The following is a 16,299-nucleotide window of genomic DNA, read 5'->3' on the forward strand; positions in this document are numbered from 1 at the left end:
CTGGTGTCACATGGATGTTATATTAATAGAATAAGGATTTTAATGAAATTCTGTATGCATCTCTTTGGCTTTTTATCAGGTACTCAGGAAATTTGTTTTCAGTGTGAAAACAGGACACTGCTTCTAATGGCAGGGACCTCCTACAAAGTGGGGAGCAGAAGAGTAAAACACATTTTCCACTTTAATGAGAATTCCCTCTCGTCCACAGACTGGTGTCCCCTGAGTCTTGGCAATGTGTTTTTAGTGTCCATTTGCACTGCTGGCTTAATCAGAGTGGTTTTATGATTTGCAGTGGTCAAGACAGCACAGTTCTCCCTTCTTCCTCTCCTCCTCGAGGGAAAGACCAGCCACACACTCTTTTTATACTCTTTTTATTTCCCCTCTTTGAAGTAATAAATATTCCTTCATAACTTCAGAAGCATCCAGACCCATAGGTTATAGGGTCCAATAGGAAGTCCTCTGTCCCTGTCTGAGTGAGGGCTAGACATGAAAGCACCCGAAGGAAACCAGGAGCCCAGGGCAATGCTCTCCACTCCAACAGCAAATGACATCAAAGCCTCCTGGGAACTCCCATAACCTCTTCCTTCTCATATACCACAAAAGAGACCTGAGCACTAGAAGAAAGTTCTGGGTCATTTCCTGAGCCAGGAACAGACCGAATCCAAACAAGTACCTGGTGGGTCTCCCTCAATAGGCCTCAGACCTAAAGAGGGGGCGGCCTCAACAGGAACAGGAGAGCTCAGTCTTCCCAGCCTCTGTTGGGCCCCAAATAAATGCCACCCACTGAAACTAGTTAGCAGAGGCAGGTCTCATGTTGTGAGCATCTCTGTCCTGAGAGCCTGTGCCCAAAGCTTCCAACCCCTGTTGCATCTCCTAGCAATGTGCCCCTGTGTTCTAAGGCTTTTTGAATACCACACCCTTGAAACTCAGAGGCTGCTCCTGATGGCAATGTCTCTGTGCCATGGTTTGTGAGAAGAGGCTTAAGTAGGAAAACCACATGTGGGACCTCCAAAGCACATGCAAGCCGAGGCATGTCAGGCTACACAAAGCGGAAGGACAAGAGTTTGATCAAGTTATGGGATGCTGAGTCTTGGATATTTCCTCCCTCAGTGACATAGGAAAGAAAACTGCAGTTCGTTCTTACCCCAAGTATGCCCTGCAGCAGCAACTAGAAGCACAAGAAACTGTAAATTCTTTCACACAACAATTGGCATCTCAAAGCACAGACTAGCCTGAATCTGCACATACGTGCATCACCGGTCCAAGCAGAGGAAAGAGGAATGAAGCAAAGCTACCGACCAGAGGGAGCTGGCCAGGCAGAAGACCTGTATGTGGCTCTTGGATTAATCTCTACTACCTGGATAAATCTGAGTGATCCATCTCTCCTGTATGAGCCTGAGGTTCCTTTGTTTCCCCATAACTGAGAAAGAGACTACCTATTTGACAGGTTACTACGAAGACTAGATGAAACTGTGTGAGAGCAAGGGAGGCATGCCTATGGCATAGTAAGGTCTAGTGTTAGATGATTTTTATACAATGTTTTTCACCTAGTTGCATTGTAAAAAGAAAAGGTGAAAGGACAATATTTTAAAATTAAACATTTTCATGTTTTGAAATATAGAGAATTATACTTTTCTGAATGTATAAGTTAAAAAGTTTTATTTCTGCTTTGTTCAGTTACCACTTGTGGAAATGTGGACTGTGGAAATGTGAAATGTGAACTTCAGGTTCTGGTTTCATAGAAACTGTCAATATTTGAAGTTCTTAGTATATTATGTATCTCTATTTTATAAATGGAATATATAAAATACATTTTATATATGATTCTGTTAATTAGAGAAATTTAGAAAATTTCTAGTTTGCTGTGCTTAGAGACATAAAAACTTCCAGAATTGACAGTGGAATTAGAAAATTAGAAGTATATTCTTTATTTAAAGATATTTAAAGAGTCAAGTCACAACTATTTGAATATGTTAGTAGCCTGGAGTATTTTCACTTTATGTGAAATAGTGAATTTTACATTCTTAGACATGAAAGACAAGTAGTAGCAGGAGTAGAACAATTGGCAACAGGAAGCACTACTATTCTACCTCCATATCACCTCTGCCACTGCAAGGGTGACATCCTCTGATCACATTTAATGTGTGATTCTGCATAGCTATCCCCTCCAGGACCAAGTTCACATGAAGTACAACAGGGAGTGTTCAGACCAGGTATGTGAAAGATCCAGAATGCTAGAAAGTCAAAAGCATTGCTAGTTTTATCTTTCACATTTCAATATTTGTTCTAACAAGGAGACTACACCATAGGTTACATAGGCAATATAAAATTGATTTGATCATGTCTCTTACAAGGAAGAAAATGCATAAATACATATCAGGAAGGAGATAAGGTCTCTCAGAAAAGCGAACAGTTCTAAAGTATAAGAAATTGTTCCAAGATAGAGAGATTGTCAGTGAAATCAACTCAGTAAACCTGTCACAATGTATTTTGAAACAAAGAGAAAACACAGAGCAGAAAGATGACAGTGATGGATGATAGATATAGATAGGTAGATATAGATGATATATATAGGAAAAGATAGAGTTTCTAAGGAGATAGAGAAATAGACTAGATAAAGAGAAAATTAGGTAGATCTAGATAGTTTATGTAGAAATAGAGATAAATTATAGAAAGATAAGAGATGGGTGGATGGATAGATACATATTATAGAGAAAGAAAAAGATATTAGATATGATGAACTTGGTGATGGACAGACAGATCTACCACAGAGAGAGAGAAAGACACTGATAGTGGGGAAAGCCAGCCCCACACACTAAGTTGCTTTTTCATTCAAAGACTGCAAATTAACCACGCCATCTGACCACTGGCCACTGGAGAAGGGTAAGGTTGAAAGAGTATCTCTCTAATGCTGAACGGTTTGGGCTTAAGAAATCCTTCGCCAGGCTGCCTGCTGGGCACCGATACACTTGATATGCTCCCAAGTCAAGCATGTCAACTTCCAGGTCACCCTTTGTGGTGGTCACTGGATAGCAGACCCTAAAAGCACACCACAAACTTGAAAAGAATCCTCACTGAGGTTTTAAAATGCTTTTGGTTAGTGACTGGGTTGCTGTTTTCCTGTGCTTTTCCATTTTTACTCTTCTGTGGCACTTCCTGATTCCAGAGGGAAAGCAAGGCCCTGGGCCAGCAGAGAACAGGCGGCCTGACTTCCCTTTGCAGACCGTGCTTTGCCGGAGCCCCCACTGCCTCCTGAGGCTCATGAGGGTTTATTCTGAGTTGAGCATTTTTATCCTCAGGATAAAAAGGTTGTATTACAGAAGTGAAAACAAAGATTCTCAAAAAGAAGTTTTGTTTTTTTGTTTTTTTTTTTTGCCAGGGCAAATGCTAGAGGGGAAGGAAGAAACTTGGTTTTCCCATTTTAAGGTTCGCATTCTTCTGACTGCACCACTGTTCTTAATTTGAGGTGAGCAGGACAACATAGATTCCTTAGAAAATGTGTTGACCTTTGAGACCTCTCTCTTTCCCCCAAAATGAAATCATGTAGACACTTAGCTAACAGCTTTATACAGTTTTAGGGAGCTGAGAGATAACTTTAAAAGGCATTTGTGGTTCAATTAGGGTCTCCAGAAATCAGATTAAGAATACCTGTACTCTTGGTTAAAACATTAAATGCTTTTTTGATAGGTGGAAGGATATAAAATATTGCCAAATTCATGTCTCAATCTAATAATATATATTTGGGGATACTGGGAATTGAACTCAGGGGGCACTCAACCACTGAGCCACATCCCCAACCCTATTTTGTATTTTATTTAGAGACAGGGTCTCACTGAGTTGCTTAGCACCTTTCTATTGCTGAGGCTGGGCTTTGAACTCATGATTCTCCTGTCTCAGCCTCTTGAGCCACTGGAATTACTGTGCCCAGCATGACCTAATAATATTGTCAACTGTGTGGAATTCAGAAATTTTGACAATGTGAAGACTGACTCCCAGAGTTTCAAAGGCTCTTCCCTAAAGTCCAAATCTAATTGAGGGAAAAAGGCTGAGAGGCAATCAACTTCTTGTCTTCATGTCATCTTGGCTGTATTTATATGGAGGATGTGTCAAATGGCATGGGGAGTTTTGACTACTTCCTCCCCATGTCTAAGCCCTGCTTCTCTGAATTGATCAAAGCCCAGATGATTTCCTGCATTTTTCTTTCATGGTTCAGATAAGGCTATAAATATCATGAGCAGCAAAATGACACCAACTTGTTATTTTGTGGAACGAAGAGGTTCCCATTGTTAAGGCCTGCGCTCACTGTCCAGGGGTACACATTAAAAAATGTGTTATTTGCCAGTTAAGATGCCTCAATTCCTTCTAAGAGCAAACCATGATTTTAGACACCAATACTAAATCTACAGAGACTCTGTTAGAAGTTTCTGGGACTCAAAAGAGGGTCAGAAGGGGAGAGGACCAAGTAGATGCTCTGATGTGATACACCCCACCCCTTCTTTCGGGCCACTCAGGTCACAGCAAAGTCTTTTTCTGGAAAATGACCTCCATATGCAAGGTCATTGCATTTTCCTGGAGTGGGTGTGGGGGGGGGGCAGTCAAGTCTAATGAAATAAGATGTCTTTTGGTAGTAGTGGCGGCGGTCGACAGGGTAAGACAACTCTGAAAGGCTACCTCAGCACCCACAGATGTTGATCTCAGGGGAATTCTGCATGCAGATCTTCATTCAGATCCTGAATTCTGGGGAAACCCCATTTAAGAACAAGCCTGAAATTGAGAAAAAATAATGCTATGGAAAACAACTGGAGAAGGTCTTCTTGGGACAAGAATGCATAAGTGAGGGAGGAATGAGAGCATTGCTGGGTGAAGCAAGTGTCCTTCCTGCATGAAGAATATTCTATCCCGAGGATTCACAGAACTGGACTAGTGAATAGCTGTGAAACTGCCATGTTTGGGATTGGCAAAAGCTTCCATGTAAAATCAATGAAGAATGAGATTAGTAGCAATCAAACAGGAAAGGGGAAGCCAGAGCTTTACCCTTGGGGAATAAACTATTCAGCCATGGTGACATTGACTTTTGGAGTGTACTAGGCTAGGTTTTGATGTATGTGAAAATCACATACATGTAGTCATCTCTTTGCTTTTGCAAGATTCCCAGGGAAGGCAGGTATCCAAAAATGTCAATGTTCAGAACAACAGAATATTTTTCTTTGAAAAATCTTCAAAGCACGAGAACTTTTTTAGAAATTTCAATCATGCATATAGAAAAAATTCTAATATACCTAAGAAAATTTTCTGCCCTTTTAAACAGAGAATTCTGTACTCAACTGAATTTTCTCTTGATGAATTAGAGGGAGTTTGGGAGCATTTGAAAATCAATTATTTCACTGAATGCTAAGAAAACCATCCCTAGAAGTAGTGCATTACACAGTGAACATACACACACCTCACTGAGGATCTTGTTAGCATGCAGATCCTGCGTGAGTAGAGCTGAGACCCTATACTTCCAACAAGCTTTTTGGGAATGACATTGTGAAGTAACAGGCTTTAAATCGCTTGATAGCATCACCCTTGCCCTTAGCAGTTAGTAGTCGATGACTGTTATTTATCATATTCATTTATTAGTTTCTCTTAAAAATTCACTATCAAGGGTAAGTTTAAATGCAGACCTGGAAGGAATCATCCAGTCTAAACACACATTTGAAAGAAACTTAAAGAAAACTCAAATCCAGAGAAATTACCTGACTTATATAAGGTTACTTGACCAGTTCATGGTAAAAAGCAGAGTTTGCAGTATTGTTTTTAAAATGCACATTTTCTTCCAGTTTTGAAACCACTTTTTAGTTTGTTGTTCCCTTTCTATAGGAGATTGAAAGTTCAGATAACTAATATTGTTAGAGAAGTTTCTCTAAAGGAGGGTATTTTCACCTATCTTAAAAAAAATCCAAAGTAATGATTGGATTACTAACTGCCTTCCACATGTGACTGTTTCTCTTTTGCTAAACAATAAAATCTGGATAATTCCTGAGACATTTGTGGTCATTGCTGAATAAGTGATTAGCATCTGACTGACTAAAGAAAAATTAGAAGAGTTCTAGGCTTAGTAAAAACAAATAAAAAAACAGAATGTTCACTTCAATTCGAATATCTGATAAACAATGGATTTTTAATATTACTTTGCACAAATATTACATGAAGATATTCTACTTACATAGTAAATAATATAGTATTGATAGATATTTATACTAAAATATCATGCACTGTTTATTTGAAATTGAAGTATAACTAGATATCCTCATCTTTAATCCAGTGTTAGAACTCACTTATAAAAGTTTGATTGTGGTAATCATTTCACAGTGTATACTCATATATACGTATCAAGTACATACTGTAAATACATGCAATTTTTTTTGGCAGAGGGTACCAGAGATTGAACTTGGGGCACTCAACCACTGAGCCACATCCCTGGCTCTAGTTTGTATTTTATTTAGAGACAGGGTCTTACTGAGTTGCTTAGTGCCTAGCCGTTGCTGAGGCTGGCTTTGAACTTGTGATCCTTCAGTCAATCCCAGAGCCACTGGACTTACAGGCATGTGCCATCGCACCCAGCTAAACACATGCAATTTTAATTTGTCAGTAATTAAAAACAAAAAAAGGTGTCAAACTAGAAAAAATGAAAAAAATAAAGACAGGGAAGGAGCAGGGAACAGAGAATGGAGGAAAGAACTTTGTAGATGATTTTGTTTATAATTATATACAGAGAAAATTAGTAAAAGTGGCAGATGCTTTTTGATGATCTGATGCAGAATACACATTTTATTGTGGATAGTCCTTAACTTCTGAATGAATAAAGACTCAGCATTGAAGTGCTTCCTAATAAAATAAAGGGCCACAGGGAGGAGGAAGAAAACACCCTCTAATAATGTCACAACTGGCACAGTTGTTATGCTCTGAAAAATCCATGCTGGAAACAAACAAACAAATAAAATTAAACTCCAACAGGTTTTAAAAAGAAATGATGAGTTTTTACAACATACTTGTAACCAAATGATACTGAAAGCTCTATATGTCAAAATTATGGGCACAATTATTGTATAATTTAGAAGAAAACATTATCAAACACCAAGATCTATATGATTTCAATCACTATGAATTTATTGAGACTTGTTTTATGATCCAGCATATGTCCGGTGTTGGGAAATGTAATATTCACCTGCCACAGTTGTTCATTAGAGTATTTCTGTAATGTCAATGAAGCCAAAACATTGTATGGTGATATTGAAACCTGACACATCTCTCATGATTTTCTTTTGTGTTCTTGTCTTATCAATTACTAGAAAATGGATGATAAATTCCAGCTATGATTATGAATTTGGCTGTTTTTCCATCAGTTCTCTCAATTTTAAATTCATCTATTTTGAAGTTCTGTTTTTAAGTGCTTCCTTTAATAACAAGATTATTATGTCCTGATAAATTGACTATGTATTGTTATTAAATTTCCCTCTTTATCTCTCTGGCTGCTCAGTTTTGAACTCTATTTTGTCAGATATTACTAAACCACGTGAACTTTCTTGGGCTTAGAGTTTACATGGTACATCATTTTCTACCCTTTTACTTTCAATCAGCATGTCTTTAATATTTAAAGTGCACTTTTTGTAGACAGCATTAATTGTTTTTTTTATTTTATATAATCTGACAATCTCTGCCTGTTTTGTGGCATCCTCAGACAATTTACATTTAACAGAATTAATGATATGGTTGGGCTTAAGTCTGCCATCTAAGTACTCGTGTTCTCTCGGATCCATCTGCTGTTTATTTTTGGCTCTTTTCCTGCCTTATTTTGGTTGAATCGAGTTATTTTATTATTCCATTTAATCCCCTCTTTGGATTTCTTGCCTACAGCTATTTGTTTTTATGTGTACTTTTTGTGATTATTCTAGAGATTATAATATATCTCCAACTTATTCTAATATACATTCAAATGACATTACTATCCTATGAATAATGTAAGGACCTTATGGCAAGCAGCATTTTCCCACTTACTCCTGCCTAGTCCTTTGTGGTCCTCTATATACGTTCTAGGAGGGGTAGCTGAGCTTGCTCACCTTCTTTTTTCACCCATTCACGGCTCACTGTTCTTTTCCTTCCTTCCCCTAGATGTTGATTCCTAGGTCCCTCCTTTACAATTACCCTGCATGCTCAACTCTGCCTCAGAGCTCACTCTGAAGAAACCAACCTGACACAATCGAAGAGAACCATTCATTCTCCCTATCCTTGAAAGTTTCCCTTTGACTGTGCTTTTTTATTCAACCTATATTCCATATTTTTTAGAAATTTGCAAAAAAAAAAAAGTTCTGTGTCAGTTTTTTGCTGCTGTGACCAAATTATTTGACAAGAACATCTTAAAAGAGGAATGATTTATTTTGAGTCTCAGTTCATCGATGGACAGCTCCACTGCAGAAACATCATGGCATAAGGGTATGGCAGAGGAAAGCTGCTCAACTCACAGTAGCCAGGAAGAAAAAAGAAAAGAGAGGGAGGGAGGGAGGGAGAGAGAGAGAGGGGGAGAGGGAGAGGGGCAGAGACAGATACAGCCCCCAAGAACACACCTCCAGTGAGCTACTTCCTCCAGCCATGCCCCAACTTCCTAGAATTCCCAACAAAATAGTTCTTTCAAATTATTAATCCATCAAATGAATTAATCCACCAATGAGGTTATAGCCCTACAATCCAATCATTGCCTAAACCCCCAATTCAGAATTTTGTAGCACTGGGGACAGTTTTAGTAAGCTTTTTGTTTCTGTGACCAAAACACCTGACAAGAACAACTTAGAGCAAGAAAATTTTATTTGGGTCTCACAGTATCAGAGGTCTTAGTTCATAAATCTCTGACTCCATTACTTTGGCCCCAGGGTGAGGCAGAACATCACAGGGGAAGGGCCCAAGAGGAGAAAGCTGCTCAGCTCACAATGGGGTCAGGAAGCAGAGAGGGAGAGAGGATGCACACAGTCACAGGGAAGATGCACCTTCACAGGGCACACCCCAAGTGACCAACCTCCTCCAGCCACACCCCACCTGCCTACAGTTACCACCCAGTCAGTGCAATCAACCTAGGATGGACTGATTAGGTTTCAACTCTCACAATCCAATCATTTCACCTCTGAACATGCCTGCATTGACACAGGAGCCTTTGGGAGGACACCTCATATCCAAACTATAACAGGGCCCTTGCTTTTACCTGTGAGCCTTTGAGGGGACATTCCAGATCCAAAGGATAAAGGTGCTTTCCCCCATTCTGGGCCTCAGCCACCTCCCCTTTTCCATCCAGCTCAGGCACAGTCCTACATCTTCACCTCTATTCTACATCTTGAGTAATATCAATATGCTCCCAATTGCCAAGGCTAAGACCTAATATCTCATTACCTATTCCTTAATTTACCCAACATTTTGAACATTGCAAGTAGGTTTTCTGCTCAGTGCTGGGCGCAGCTCCAGGACTACACATGATCTCTTCCTACAAGATTCATATAGTTCACAGGAGGGACAGACAGACAAGAGCAGTGAAGTATGCAGAAATGATGATACGTGTGCATTGAGTGGGGAGTGATGGACTATGCCAGCTGGGGTTCAGGAGGGAAGTTCAGGAAAGACTAGGCTTTATAAAGGAAACTATCCTTCAGCTAAATCTTCAGAGGTAAGTGTGCATTTATTGGGGAAACCAAGTGGGAGAAACATTTACAGAAAAATTAAAACAGGAATTTTCTACCCAGGAAATTATGGAGATGTGAAAATTCTGGCATATTCCTACACTGTTCTGCCACTGTTCAAGCCCTGAAGAATGGAGCTGTCTATGGACTGAGACCTCTGAAACCATGAGCCCCTAAACAAACTTTTCCTCCTTAAAATTGTTCTTGTTAGGTCTTTTGATCACAGCAGTGAAAAAGCTGACTGAAACAGAAATTGGTACCAAGAAGTGGGGTTGTTACTGTGTCTAACCTGATCATGTGGTTCAGATGCTTTAGGAACTTTTTGGAGTTTGTGGGAGGAATTTTGGAAAGTTCAGTGACTCAAGCTAGAAAAGTTTAGATTGTTGTAAATGGAGCTTAAAGGGTGACTCCGGTGGGAGCTCAGAAGACCAGAATGCTGATAGGACTGTGCACAGTAAAGAGTAGGGTCAGAAGGTTTCAGAGAAGAACTGTATTGGTAATTTGACTAGAGGCCATTTATGTTAAATTCTGACTGAGAAGTTGTTTGCCTTTTACCTGTGTCCAGAGACTTTCTCTGAGGCTGAATTTAAAGACAATGGACTTCTTAATCTGGTGGAAGAAATTTCTAAGCAGCATAGTATTCAAGTGGTGGCATGGATATTGCTGGCAGCTTTTAGCCAAGTTTATTGAGATCACCAAGAGCGGAAAATAGATCTCACAGATTTGAAAAACGTGCAGTTTAGCCAGAAACTGTGAGTAAAACTGGGGCTAAGGAAGTGGTGGTAGTTAAAGAGATTAATTGCCACTGAAGATATGGCTTGAGGGCATCTTGGGAATGGCAAGATCATCCCATCTCAGATTGATTCAAGGTTGTAAAGTAAAAATTCCTTTCAGAAAAGACCATAGGGCACCCTGCTTACACAGGGGTGCCCAGGAAGTTTTTCTCAACATGCTCAGCCACCCAAGCACTCAGAGCCTGCTGTAGCCAAGGTCCCTAGAAGCTGGGCTACTGCTCAACATGGTGGTAGACCTTGGCTGCCCAAGACGCTGGTTCTGCTGGAATGCAGGGTGCTGGAGTTAGGGGGTCACGGAGGCCTCCACCAAGATTTCAAAGGAAAGCCTGGGAGACCAGGCAAAGTACAACAGGGTCAGATCCCTGCAAGCTGCCCCTGAGAGCGCAATGTGAGGAGATGTGAGGAAGAAGCCAAAGCTGCAGTGGAGACCTCCCCCAAGATTAAGAAAGGCCAGTACTGTGGAATACCTGTTGAGAAAAGCTGCCGGAATCAGAGAAGGCCAACGGAGAGTGGTGTGGACTGCAACAAGCAAAGCCATAGGGTGGAGCTGAATAAACCCCTGGGCTGCCGACGAGGGTGCCGGACTTGCCTGCCCAGCTGGATTTCCATCTTGTTTTGGTCCAGTCCCTTCTTTCTATGCCTCTATTTCTCTTTTTTTGGAATGGAAATATTTACTCTGTACTTTTATATATTGCATACATGTAACTTTTGATTTTTATGGGAGCTCATGATAAAAGTTTGCCTTGAGTTTCAGAGAAGACTTTGGATTTGAAATTTGGGCAATCTTGTAACTTTTGAGACTGAGGACTCTATTTTGTACTATGAGATGGGCATGAGCTTTTGGGGGCCAGGATAGAATGTTATGGTGTCCCTCAAAATACTCATGTTAGATAATTCAAGAAAGCTCAGAGGTTATGAGAACCTTTAACTTAATCAATGCATTAATCCCTACCAAGGGTGGTAACTGTAGGCAGGTAGGGTGGGGCTGGGGAGGAGGTGGGTCCTTGGGGGCAAGCCTTTGGGGTATGCGTGTTATCCCTGAAAAGTAGGGCTCTCTCCCTCTGCTTCCTGATCATCATATCCTGAGCCACTTTCCTCCACTACACTTTCCGCCATGACATTCTGCCTCTCCTACAGCCCTGAAGAATGGAGCTAGCTGTTTGTCTACGGAACCTCTGAAACCACAAGCCCCTCAATAAACTTTTCTTGCTTGAAATTGTTCTTGTCAGGTCTTTTGGTCACAGCAGTGAAAAAACTGACTAAAAAAAAACCCCAAAAACTGAAAGCTATTTTATGACAACAGCAGTGTGTGTGTGTGTGTGTGTGTGTGTGTGTGTGTTAAGATGTGATAAATAGAAAAACTCAGCCTAACATGAGCTTTATCTTACCTCCCTATTTCTGATTAGTTGCCATGTCTTTTGAGTCTGTTCTATACTTTACTGTACCTGTAGCACAACCTATGACATTCTGTCTTCTACAATATTTGTGTACATATGTCTACTGCCATATATGCACCTTACAGATGAAGATGGTAATTCATTTATCTTTGAATCCCCCATATTACAGTATATTGTTTATATATGGCAGTGTTCATTACATTGAATTAAAAGTAGACACTGTCACAGTGTGGAAATAAGTACTCATAAATACCTTATAGCATTTATTGGAAACATGATATAGACCCAGGCTTAGCACACTACTGCCTGTGGACCAGATCTAACCCATTCTGACCCCATTGCCTGTATAGCCTATGATATAATATTTTTGTCATTGTTACATTTTCAAATGTTTGAAAAAATGATGATTAATGTGCAAGTTATATAAAATTCAAACTTCAGTGTCCATAAATACAATTTTATTAGAACACAGCCATATTAGTTCATTATTATCCAGGACTACCTTCATACTGACAGCAGTGTCAAGTAGATGTGACACAGATTGTATGGCCCATGAACCCAAAAATTTTCTTAAGTTGGCTCTCCACAGAAAATATTTCCCAACCCCTGGTATAGAGAGGAAGAATCACGGGTTTTGGAATAAACTGAATTTGAATTTTAAGTTATCTAAAGTGTTAATCATCTCTAATTTTTAAGATAGCCATTTAGTAATGAAGAAAATTATATTTCTAAAAGATAATTTTTATGAGAATTAATAATAAAATATCAGGAACACAGTAAATTTCAATATAGGTATTTCTTCCTTCCTGCATAGTGTCAGGGATACTCATCTTTTAAGTCCAATAAATGACACATGAATTGCATTTTCTGCTTAAGATCATACTCAGTGTTTATCTAGTTGAACCCAAACAAAAAAAGAAAGAAATTACAGTTAACAGACTTCAGACTTCATGTAGCAAGGGTTTCCAGGCAGACGTCCATAATGGGTAACTGATATGGAAGACCCTGGTGTTTAAAGCCCTGTGAGCATGTGGTGGTTTCTGTTAGGATTGCTAACCAGTCCAGCTTGAGTGAGACCTTTCTAAATTGAAGACATTTTAGAACAACCATGAAAATAAACATGAACATACGATCTTGTATATGTTGATGGGCTCCCTGTGAACCAAACAAGTAGCTCTTGCATGTCTGCTTCTCAAATTGTTTCATTTGTTGTCCATGTTACTTGCATTCAAAACACTTTCTGGAAGAAATAATGCTTCCGCTCCCCCCCCCCTGTCCTTTGCTGTATCTAGAGTTTACAATAAGCACTTAATAAATGCTACAAACTAAGTTCATAGAAACATGGTCCTACAAGGATTTAGAAGGAATTCACAAAGGGAGGAAGCCTTACCTTTAGAGTCTACATTTGTCTCCTTGTTTGAGTCACATTCCCTGTCTATCCTCAGTGCTTGGTTCTGAGGTGCTTGGTATAAAGCAGGTGTTTAATGAATGCTGATGGTATGAGGCAAGAGAGTATAGAGGAATGAACACAGGACCAGTCAGAGGACTGAATTTGAGCTTTAGGTTTACCATTTTGTACTTCAGTCATGTAGAAAAAGCACTTTTGAATCTTTGATTCTTACTTTCCTCATCTGTAAAATTGGAAAACATTTGCCTTGTCAAGCACATAGGGCTATTGTAGGGACCAAATAAATTAGTCTATGAGACTTTGCAAACCATAAATGACTTCAAAATGTGTGTATCATTATAAATAATAAAAAGGAATCCAGGCTTCATGCTATATAAGAAAACTCATATTCTTGGCCTACTGGCTCAAGATTAGAGGAAAATAATGAAAACAGAAAATGTTACTTCAGTAAATATGGGCTACAATGATATAATTCTTATTGGGCAAGTAGCATTTTAGCAAATGAAAGATTTTGGAAAGATATTTTCAAAACTAATGTTTTCCATCACTGCTGTTTCTCACTTGTGCAATAAGTTTGTCTCTGGTCCACTGCATACAAATCATATTTGTGAATCAAATCAAGATTAAATTATACTAAAAGGAAGAAGAAAGGATCAGAAATTCTTGTAGTCCTCAGAAAACTTTTCTAAAAAGAAAAAAAAAAATCCTAACAGCTTATTTTTTAAAACCACATTCTAATTTTTATTTGGTATCAAATGGATTTGTGAAATTTATATTTTCTAAATAGATTTTATGTATTAGCATGACTTTCAATGATATTCAAGATTTTTTTCCCCTAATATAAAGACTTTTCCTGGATCAATTGTAAGAATAGGGTACAAACCTAAAATAGATGAGGTAGCAAATTGATGTGCATTAGTAGAATTCCAGTTGGAGATTTCTGCTTCCAGCTATGATAGAGTAGCTTATAATAGAACAAACACTCCTGACAAGAATAACCATAAAATATGAATTAAGTTAAAAAATGTTTGAAAGCATTTGAGAGCAACCAAGACCTAAGAGCCTAATACCGCCAAAGAAAAGAAATCACACTGAGGAGCTTAATGTCCTGTGCTACTTCAGCCTCAGAGGCACTTTTCATATCCCAGGCTAGCAGAATAGGTTGTTAGAAGCCAAGCAAAAGTTGGCTGGAGAGAGGCCCAAGTGCCAAGAGGAGCTTCTGGCAGATATGCACTGCTGGAGAAAGAGACTGCAACTCGGGGACTGTCCAGGTGGAGGGCCCAATGCCAGCTTCCAGTGGAGGCCCAAAGGGCTAGGCCACAGCAGAAGAGAAAGCTGTAACCTATTAGGTCTCATAAATAAAAAGCACAAGTTCAATATTCTTAATTACTTATTGGACTAAGGTGATCTTTTCTGAATCTTAAGACATGTCAAAAAAAAATCATCTCAAAGGTATTATTAACCAGAATCTCTACAGTGTATTTTGTGCCCAAGGGCCAGTTAAAACATTATTCAGTACCATAGTAGAAAGACCAGATGAATGAAAATTAAGAGAGAAAGAGTCAACATAAGTGGAGCTCGGGTCACTAAGATATTGGTGCTTTCAGACACAGATTTTAAAATGATTATGATTTATTTTTAATAGACTATGGAATGAAGAACTTCAAAAACAATAAAAATATAAAAGAAAAATATGTAGGTATTACTAGATATTAAAAATATCTATTTCTTATTTTAAAGAGAAAATTCACCAGGAAAATAAAGAAATTCTAAAATTATATACAGGCTGTTTCCAATTTACACAGTTCCCATATCCATAATAACATTAATAACAATTTTCTTAACTAAAACCAGTCTCTCAACAGCATGATTCAAACTTCAGTTAGCACATTATATGAACTGCAACTGAATGAAGTACGAACATCACTTCTAGCCTCTTAATCCAAATATCTCCATGCAAATAACAAATGGGCATCAGGACCCCTGACCAATCTCATCACTTCTTTCAGAGTCTGTCACTGACTGGTCATTAGGTATTTGTTATTTGGGTCACACAGACACTAAATATATCATTGTGCTGATTTCTTGCTCCCAGCGATACACCGCTAGATACTGTGAACATGGATAATCAAAAGAGAGAACTGACCAATAAGGATGAAATTGTAGCAAAGTTTGATAATGCTACAAGTGAAATGTGATCCATGGCAAACAGATCGTAGAAGGAATCACTGACTGAGAATGTTGACACTGGTGCCATTCAAGAGACTCTCAACACACAGCCTGAGAGACTCAGTGAGTGGAATTATCATCACGAACCAGAAAAGCAGTTTTGACAAAAAGAATGAACACATCCCAGAGGAAACAATGTCAATTTGAAAAGTTCATGTTAAAGGAACTCTCACAGATGATGCATAACAGTGAAAGTGTGAAGAACAGCGGGCCAAAAACTGCGTAGCAAGGGATATGATGATTCACCAAGGCACAGGGACACTGCTGGCTTTGCAATGTATGTTGCATGATAAGAAAAAAGGCAGGACGTGTTCCAGCTACTTACAGAACTTTTCTTTTTTAAACAAGGAAATGCAACGCTTAAATTCTCCATGTTTCTAACGTTTTGACTGATGGTAAACTAAAGAAATAGTAGTTTCACTGTTTTCTCATTGCCTGCCATATGTATAACTGAAAAGTAAGAGAGCATTTCATGTTGTGGAAAAAACTTATAGGTCATGAAATGGTTGTGCTTCTCCCATGGACTACCATTTGATTTGCACAGTTTCCGTCTCATAGTCATTTGGAGGTCCCCCCACACCATCAGGTAAATTGAGGACTGCCTGCATAGTCACTAAGATAACCTCAAAGTGTATGAGTTAAAAAAGGACAAAACTAAAGAAGAAATAGACAAACCCAAGATTTTGGTGGAAGATTTTAACATACATCTTTTAGGGACTGAGGGAAACAATGCAGAAAATATTGGGGAAATATATATATAAAATGAA

The 16,299-nt window shown here is 38.9% G+C and overlaps 1 protein-coding gene across 1 annotated transcript in view; it reads right to left on the reverse strand.

The window, feature by feature from the left end:
• Positions 1-16,299, reverse strand: part of Pappa2 (pappalysin 2) — a 251,429-nt gene that overhangs the window by 96,981 nt on the left and 138,149 nt on the right. The window lies entirely within an intron of this gene.

The sequence above is a fragment of the Marmota monax genome, unplaced genomic scaffold, assembly GCF_021218885.2.
Source record: "Marmota monax isolate L192 unplaced genomic scaffold, Marmota_monax_Labrador192_F-V1.1 WCK01_AAM20220418_F8-fsc00055, whole genome shotgun sequence".
NCBI lineage: Eukaryota > Metazoa > Chordata > Mammalia > Rodentia > Sciuridae > Marmota > Marmota monax.